The sequence below is a fragment of the Equus przewalskii genome, chromosome 7, assembly GCF_037783145.1.
Source record: "Equus przewalskii isolate Varuska chromosome 7, EquPr2, whole genome shotgun sequence".
Classification (NCBI taxonomy): Eukaryota; Metazoa; Chordata; class Mammalia; order Perissodactyla; family Equidae; genus Equus; species Equus przewalskii.
In genome coordinates this window covers 84904174-84912735 of record NC_091837.1, presented here as the reverse complement: position 1 = coordinate 84912735, position 8562 = coordinate 84904174, and the positions used below count along the sequence as shown (strand labels likewise).

Genomic DNA, 8562 nt, shown 5'->3' with positions numbered 1-8562 from the left:
CTATAATGAACAAAATGTTAATGTTTTAAATAAACTATTAGGTAATTATAACATTGTAAAGCAGCTAAAAATCCATTTTTAAATTTGTTTGGTGGATGATCAATAGGCAAAATTAAAAATTTGGCTACCATGTTTCTTATAGATCTATTGAAAGTTTTCAGTAATTAAATTTTTTTAAAGTGATTTTCTAAAAGTTTTAGGAATAAAATGCAAATTCTTGCAAGACACATCCAGGCTATTATTTGGTTCACTAAATTAATAATTCAGCAAATGAATCCTTTGACAAGGTAGATAAGTTTCAAAATCCACCACAAGACTATTAACAATTTGACCACTGCTTTGTCAACCAATTCACCAAATGGCAATAGAATCTAGTGAAACTGGTGAATACCTTGGGATGTGGAAACAGTCTCTGGAAACAATAAAAGAAGGAAAATAAATAGACTTGGAATTACACTACTTTTGACCATTCTGAGAGAGATGGAGTCTATTGCCGTCAAAGATTCATTCATTATTTCCAGCTGTGGGAGGTTACAAACCCTGAGCACGACCTGTGCTTTGGAATCCTGAAATGAGTCAGGTCAGAATGTGTATCAGTGGTCCTGGATGGGCAGGAATGACACTTCCGCTTGGCTTAGTCGCTGTCACTTTGGTTTTTACTGAAACAGCAAATCCGCAGTAGCGTGGCGCATGAGCAAGAGCTGTAAGGGACTGAGTGCAGATAGTTCCCTGATTCCCTTCCCGTTCCCTAAGGAAAACTGCTTTAATTTCTGTAGCTAAGGAAACGTTGCAAAGAGAAGCACTCACTCATTTAGAAAAGTCTATAGCAGAAGTTGTGCTGTCTTTTAAAGTACCGGGTGAGAGAGGAAGTATATCTCCCCTAATACGTGTACTTGCTACTGTATGAGGGAATTTCCAGCAGCATCGCAGTTACATCTCTCTGCATTCTATTCTTAACTGTATGATCAGGCCTATGGCCGGCTTCGCCATGGCCCCAGCTATACGCTCTCTAGCAGATTAATAAGCATATCAAAGAAGAGATGTAAAAGTCTATGGACAAATGTTGAATATTTACTTTTGCATGTATTAATATTATATCTAACAAGATTTAAGTTACAATAGCTTGGAAAAAAATTAGGAATGCTCTCACCAAACCTCAAAATCTGTCACATGAAGTAGGATTATTCATAACAAGTGCGTTGGGGGTATAATAATGGTTAAGTGTAACCAACCTCACGTAGTAACCAACCTGACATAGTAACTCACTGAGAAAGATCACAAATGTATCCTTAGTTTTATTATTAAAATCGACATTAATTTTTAATCTAATTTTAACTGTCTAATTAATTTAAATTAATCTAATAAAAATATGCAGACATGGATAAGTTTTTAATATGCACATCAAAATGATGTGATCAATGATGCCATCATTGCTTAAAACTAGGGTAATTCTAGGGGCTGGCCCCGTGGCCGAGTGGTTAAGTTCCCACGCTCCGCTGCAGGCAGCCCAGTGTTTCGTTGGTTCGAATCCTGGGCGCGGACATGGCACTGCTCATCAAACCACGCTGAGGCAGCCTCCCACATGCCACAACTAGAAGGACCCACAACGAAGAATATACAACTATGTACTAGGGGGCTTTGGGGAGAAAAAGGAAAAAATAAAATCTTAAAAAAAAAAGTTAAAAAAAAAAAACTAGGGTAATTCTTAACTACTTTGATGCCGTATTATTTGAAAGAAGTGATAATTCACTGTTTATCTTCTCTCCATGCATAATTTATCTAAGAGAAAGTTAATATATTTAGCATAACACATTCCAATTATTGAGTTATTAAAGTATCAGAAAATACTCTGAGGAACAGATTAGATCTCTTTACATTATCTGCATATTTTTTTAAAAGGTTCTCTATTTTATGGATGCTTCCATTATGTCAAGAAATATTTACTTATTAAAAAAGCATTTGTTTGATAAAATATATTTCATTTTTCCTCTCAAAATTTTTTTCAGTAGTCTCCAGAATCTGACAAGATTTCTCTCACTAATCAGATATAAAACAACACTTCATTCCACCAAAAAGTATTGAAGGAGCATCTTTAAATATGTCAAATGAGCTAATGAACACAGAAGTGTAATGTCTTTAAATTATTACATGATATTCTTTATTATAGAATAAATAATTATTATCAAATCTCAAAAATTGCTTTGTTATAGAGTCACAAGGCTTTCCAAGTCTTTTGAGAAGAAAACCTGCTATAAATGAAACAGGATGGCTAATTCTGTATCTTCATAATTCATGTGAAATCCGGATTTTGTTAAACAAAAGTATTACGACATGTGGTTCAGTTCAACCCGTGAAGATCGGCCAGGTACTGCCTCTCTCGATCCACACCTTTAAATCATGTTTTTCTCTTACAAAGGTAATAAAGCTGGGCTGTGGTTATTTATATTTCATACCTGTCCTTGCTTTTAAAATAAATCTCTACTTTGATTCTGTCTCTTGTTTATGATTCTTCCCATAAACTAAAGGTGATGCCTTTGAAACTTTTCTTTCCATTTCCTAGGGCTCCAGTTTGGGTTTGCCCTTCTGGGGTTCCCCAGTTTGGGCAATTTCAGTGTGTGTGAAAACCTTGAGTTCACACTTTTGCACAGCAGTAGAAAATCACTGAAATAATTATGCTTGAAACTGCCTCACTCACTTTAAGATAATAGTTCTTCTGGGCTTGGGGGCAATCCTTGCTTGTACATGTGGAAGTGTGTAGTTACAGTGACTTTTTTTTGATAGATGGAGGTAAAAGTGTCAAAAATTTTATTAACATTCAGTTTAAAAAGCTTTACAGCTGTGATATGCTAAGATATAGGAGCCGCTTCTTAAAGAAGTGACGCTTCAGGATTTGGTCATTGGTTTAGAAGTTGCGGAGCTTTGGTATTTTTTTGTTAAGTGCTTAAAGAATTCCTGATCTTGGTCCAGGACTGATAATATTATGCTCTTCTCTTCTTCCTCACTAAAGTGCGTCTCCATAACGTTCAAAGCAGCCTGGCCAACCTGGCAGTTCTCTTGAAGTTGTAAAACCTCCATTCCAACAATCCCGCTGAGTTTTTCTATCAGAAGACACAGGTTTTCCTTCTTAGGATGCTTCTCTGCCACCCGGAGGATACAAGAGATAATATGGAGAATGATGAAAACAGTTTTCATGTCTTGGGAGGTGAGTTGATTCACTTAGTGGCTCAAAGACTTTGGAGTGAACACACTGGATCCACTGGCCCACAGGCCCTCCAGTTGTGCAGTTAGCCATCAGCCAGATAGCCTCTTTCTGGACATTAAACTCTCCATTTTTTAACAGAGCCACCAAGGGAGGCAGCGTACCACAAGGAATCCACAGCTGGATGTCTGGATGCCTCCTCTGGATGGAGAACTTGCGGTGCATCAGGAGCTGGGGCAGCATGCTCAGCCGCCTGTGTCAACGGCCACTTAGTTCTGGTGATCCGTTACAATGACGAAGTTTCCACAGTGTGGAGAGAGGGGGTCAAGACATTGAGCCTCAAACTGGTCATGAGCTCTAGCAGCCAGACAGGACCCCCTTGTCAACCGTTTGGCAGATGCACTCATTGCAGCCATCATGAGGTAGGACATGGCCCAGCAGGTGTCCCAGGGAACCTCATTGCCACGACGCTGTGGGAGGTGGAAGAGGAGTAACAACATTTACTTGACCACTTTTTCACAAGAGTACCGGTTGTTGTTTTGCTCCAGTGTGGACAAGGTCCACATGATGTTCTACAGAAATGGGATGGGTATGGTTGATGAAAAACCAGGGCCAGCAGATGTGGGACAGCATTGCTCAAGAGGACGATGTCTCTGAATTCTCAGCTGTCACCTGCTCTGTTACCAAGAACCCACATTACCTGTTCACAAACAGTCACACCAGGGGAAGACAGAAGCTCACTCAAGGGCTGGATGGCACTCCGTCCACAACAGCTGGTGTCTGCTCCAAAGTCAATGAAGCTGTGCTGGTCAGAGCCCAGGCTGCCTCAACCGCAAGCAGTGGTGAAGCCATGACTTCAGGAGCTCCAGCAGCATGAGAACGAGCCTTGCTTCAACAATCTATTTTAGAGGAGGGCTTCTTTCTTGAGACAGCATTTTCCTGGCTGCCTGAGTGGCCTGGACACATAGCTCTGGGTCCGAGGAGTCACACCATTGATTATTTCATGCAGGGGGAAGCTGACCAATTTGGTGAGCTTTCCTGAAACTGAGTCAGGTGAGAGATTGGTCATGTTCCTTCTCTTTACAGCCTGCTCGTCTTTCTTGGCTTTCTGGAGCTGTAGGCTGATTGCCATCTGCTGTTGCTGCCTCGTAGATGCTTCTTTGCCTCAGTACTGAAATTTCCTCAGCCTCTCGACTAGAACTTCTAAAGTTGGCACATTGACTGGAAGAAGCATAAAAAACCACCTGGCGGAGCTGCCCTGATTGATGAGGTAGAAAGAAAGCAATATTCGAAGTCCAAAACCCAAGGTCCAATTTGTGACTGATTAGAATATACGACCTGATTTCACCTACAATGTTATTTACCTTTCTTAGGTGGCAGTTCTTTCTTCTATGGATTAGTGGTGATAATACCTGACTTTCTGAAGTTCAGGCTATTTTGGAAGAAAACAACTATTAATGCAATAACAAAACTTTTGAAATATGTAATTCCTATTAATATTCCTTAAGCAATGCAATGCATTTTCATTATCATCTTGCCTTGTGTCAGCAAAAATTCTATGAACTAGGTAAGCTGAAGGTGAACCCAGTGCGCTAGAAAAGAAGGGTGTGCTCTTATAATGATAGTATTGAGCTGAGAACTCTGTGAGGGGCTGTACTTAAGGACTCAGTATTGACACTTGCATTTTTGTATACACATTCTCTCCTCTCCCATAAAATATTGATTAAGCACTTAAGTTTATTGAGTAAAGTAATGCATAAATCTAACACATGGTATCAAGTTTCGAGAAGATTATAATTCACTTTGTCAGACTGTACTGGCAGTCATTAAACAGCCAATGACGTATTTCTAAATTTCGTGCAAAAAGCACATTAGTAATTGCTCAGCTAAACCAGTTTAGCAGTCTTTCCTTCCCATTTTCTTTGAGAACTTTGTCTCAAAATTCTAGAATAGCAATGATTTTGTGGTCTACTTGTTATTGGGACATTTGGTTAATAATGGGATATTTCAGAGTACACGGGGGGAGCAAAATGGTAATCACATGCACAGAAACGTTTGTCAAAGATTATAGCATTAAAGTGGACACTAGAGCTAAAGAAATAGCCAGAAGAGAATGAATGATGGAAGAGAGTTTTAATTTATTTTTATGTTGGCTTCAAGCATATTTAAAAGAGAATGGACTATAAGTAGATAATGAATCATCATACAACAGAAAAAGGAGAGGCAAGGATTCCTTTTTATCAGGAATGGAAAGGAAATGAGTGGGTGAAAATGACTATCCATTTAGAGACTTGTTGAGAGGAAAGGGAAGTCACAATTGATGTGTCTTGCAGTGAGGTGGAGAATAGCTGAAAAGAGTACATATGTTTTAAATCTCCCCAGTGGAGACTGGGAGAGAGGCTGGCTAGTAAACATAGCAGGACTGCTGAGAGCACAAAGATTTAAACTGAATTCGCTGTCCATATTTATAGAGGAGCTGATCTGTCTGCTTTGTTATTTTTCTTCAGTAAAATGCAACAGATATAGACATAGAGAATAATTGTATTAATTCAAGGATGATGCATATGGATATCAGGTCATGAGATTTGAAGTATTTAACCTTGGGAAGAAAGGATGTGAAGATTATGAGAGCTCCAACTGGGAGAGTGTTCAAGCGCGAGGGGGAAGATTTCCAGCAGGGCAGCCGCATACGGAAGATTGGGCAGAGTCCTCGCAGATGGCGGTGTCGGAGCAGGGGAGCCTGAAGAAGAGTATAGAAGAAAAGCGACTAAGCATTGCAGATTTCCAGCAATCATGGGAATGAACCAATTTTTCTATTGTGTGTAAGAGACATTTTTAATCACCTTTATGTGTTCAAAGAATAGATTGAATCAGTTATTTTGGAAAAATATGACACAGCCTCTAATCATGCTATTTATTTAATAACAATTTATTTATAAATACTGCTATTAAAGAGTTCATTAAAAATGGCTCAGAAAGGTTAAAAAACAAACAGTTATAATATTAAACGAGATTAGTCTATCAATCTGTAAACTGTAGGCCTTTATACTGAAAATAAATTAAAGAAATAGTTTTTAAAATTATTTTAAAGCCTTTTCATCACTTAGATAAAGTCTTTGTTTTTTTGACACAACTTACCTTTTCAAACTATAAAAAATTTACAAACGCAAAGTTGAAGACATGTTATTTAGTCAAAATAGTCCTTTTCCAATGTCACTTCAGGTTTTACAAGGGGCCAAGAAGAACAGATCTTGCTTTGTCTCAAAGGGATTTTTCTCACATTAAAAAATGCTGACATACTTTTATCAGTTCTCGTGTCATTTTTCCAAAACAGGTGTTTTAAGAAATATCAACTGAGTTCACATGAAATATTTTGCCTTCTAGCTTCAGAAAACACCAGGAGGATCTTTCTTTGTCAGTGTGCTTGACTGTGAAAACAGGAACTGGTGCCAACACTCCAAGGAAAAGAAGAGTGTTCTAGGAATCAGAGCGAATATTCTCACCCCAGTTCTACTATTGAAAGGAAAACTGTATTCAAGCCAAATAATAGTATGACCTTCAGTAGGCTGATAGTGTTTTATCATACACACACCGTCCATATATCATTACCTAAGCAGTAGAAGTACCTACTGCTATGTTTCTAGATTCTGAAGGGCTCTGCCTTAGGGCGCATGTTACTCCATCCATTAGCTTTGGATTCTTGGTTCTTGATGGTGTTCTTCTGCCAAGAAATCCACTTTTGAATTCCCAAGCCAACCAAAAGAACAGGTTTCCAAAGTCCCATTACGTGCAAAGGAAGAAGGTACTTACGTAAGAAAAAAAATTATAAGATTCTATTTAAAAAGACTAGAGAAAATTGCCCATTTCACTTAAACACTCTCTTTCTGAATAATCAGAACAAACACAGTACAACATACCCAGTTAGATAAGCCAGATTCATACAGTCTCAGCAAGGCCTTCACAAACACAAAATATTTTTATCTGGTCGGAAGCCAAAATGCAAAACAAGTTGGGAAACTTGATTCCAAGAATTCCAGAGGAAATATGTTTTCCAATCACAGAAATATAACTTCTTAAGCTCTTGCTGCTGCTTCTTAAAGTGCACAAGAAACCTAACGAGTGTTTAAACCACCTTAGAAAATACAGCCATTCTTTTAATATCAGCAAAAATGCAAATAAAATATATCTCCTTTTGCCAAGGAAATGATGACCCCAAGCTTCTCATACTTGTTGGGTTTTTATGATGTGAGTGAAATGTGCTAAGAAGTCAGAGGGAATTCTAGGCTGTCTCTGGGTGAGTCAATTCACTGCAATTTTCTTTAGCCTTTACGTTTTAAGGTCCTTGAATCAGAATGCAAAATATCTATTTTATAAATGTCATGTATGAGGGAAATAAATACAAAATGGACTAATTGACCTCTAATAATTTATCTTGTCTGATTATCTGATACTCAAGATTCTGAGTGTTTGTTCCTTCAGAGCTTTGTCTCCTGCTGGGACATAATTTAACACATTATACCCTAATTTATATAATGTCAGAAAGATTAACTGTTACCAAATCTGTAATGATAACGGCAGCAGAGTAGTTGAAGCATCTTGTGGCAATTACTATTTTGTCAGAAATTTCCTACCAATTTTGAAGCGAGAAGGCGTTTGACTTTCACGGCGTTATTGGTTTTCAGATGAAGATTTGCTTTATTGATAAAGACAGAAACACATGTACATACACACTGAGTAAAATCAGATTTGGGGGAATGGATACTTTGTTTTAAAACAAATTAAAGCCATTTTATTTTGATCACATGTTATTGCCGTTAAAATTTGAGACAACCTGAGTGAAGCAAGATGCAGGCCATGTTAAGCACCCACCTTACAGATTTAAGCAACACTCACTTGAAAAGGGGGAGGACACCTAAACTGAAGGCTGGTGCAGTGTCATTTGCAGAGGTGGGGAGGGGGATGTTTAGAGGATTTTACTCCTTCTAAGTGACCTCTTTGGGATTTTCCTCCAGAGAAGCAGGCAGTGGGTTGCCTTTTTTACCTAAATAGCACAAATTGCACCAACCTTGACTTCAGCCGCCTTACAAGTATCACTGAAATCTGCTATTCTTAGGTACCTCTTGTCACTTAAGCTCAGCTTAAAACAGGGTGCTGCCAATTAGGGAGAGTTCCTTTCCTCCAGGTTTTGAAATACATATTATACATTTGTATATATGTGTGTGTATGTATATCTACATAAAAATGTATATGAAGTTTTAATAAGTATGTTAACTACCCTTTTGTCATACAGAAACTATAAACTTTAACATTTTCTCTAGTTTTGACCCCTGCAAGAGTTCGAGGTCTGTGCCTTTCAGAGTTGG

General features: G+C 38.2%; 1 pseudogene; it reads right to left on the bottom strand.

The window, feature by feature from the left end:
* Positions 1-2852: 2852 nt before the first annotated feature.
* LOC103562647 (importin subunit alpha-8-like) lies at positions 2853-4433 on the bottom strand (annotated as a pseudogene).
* Positions 4434-8562: the final 4129 nt, after the last annotated feature.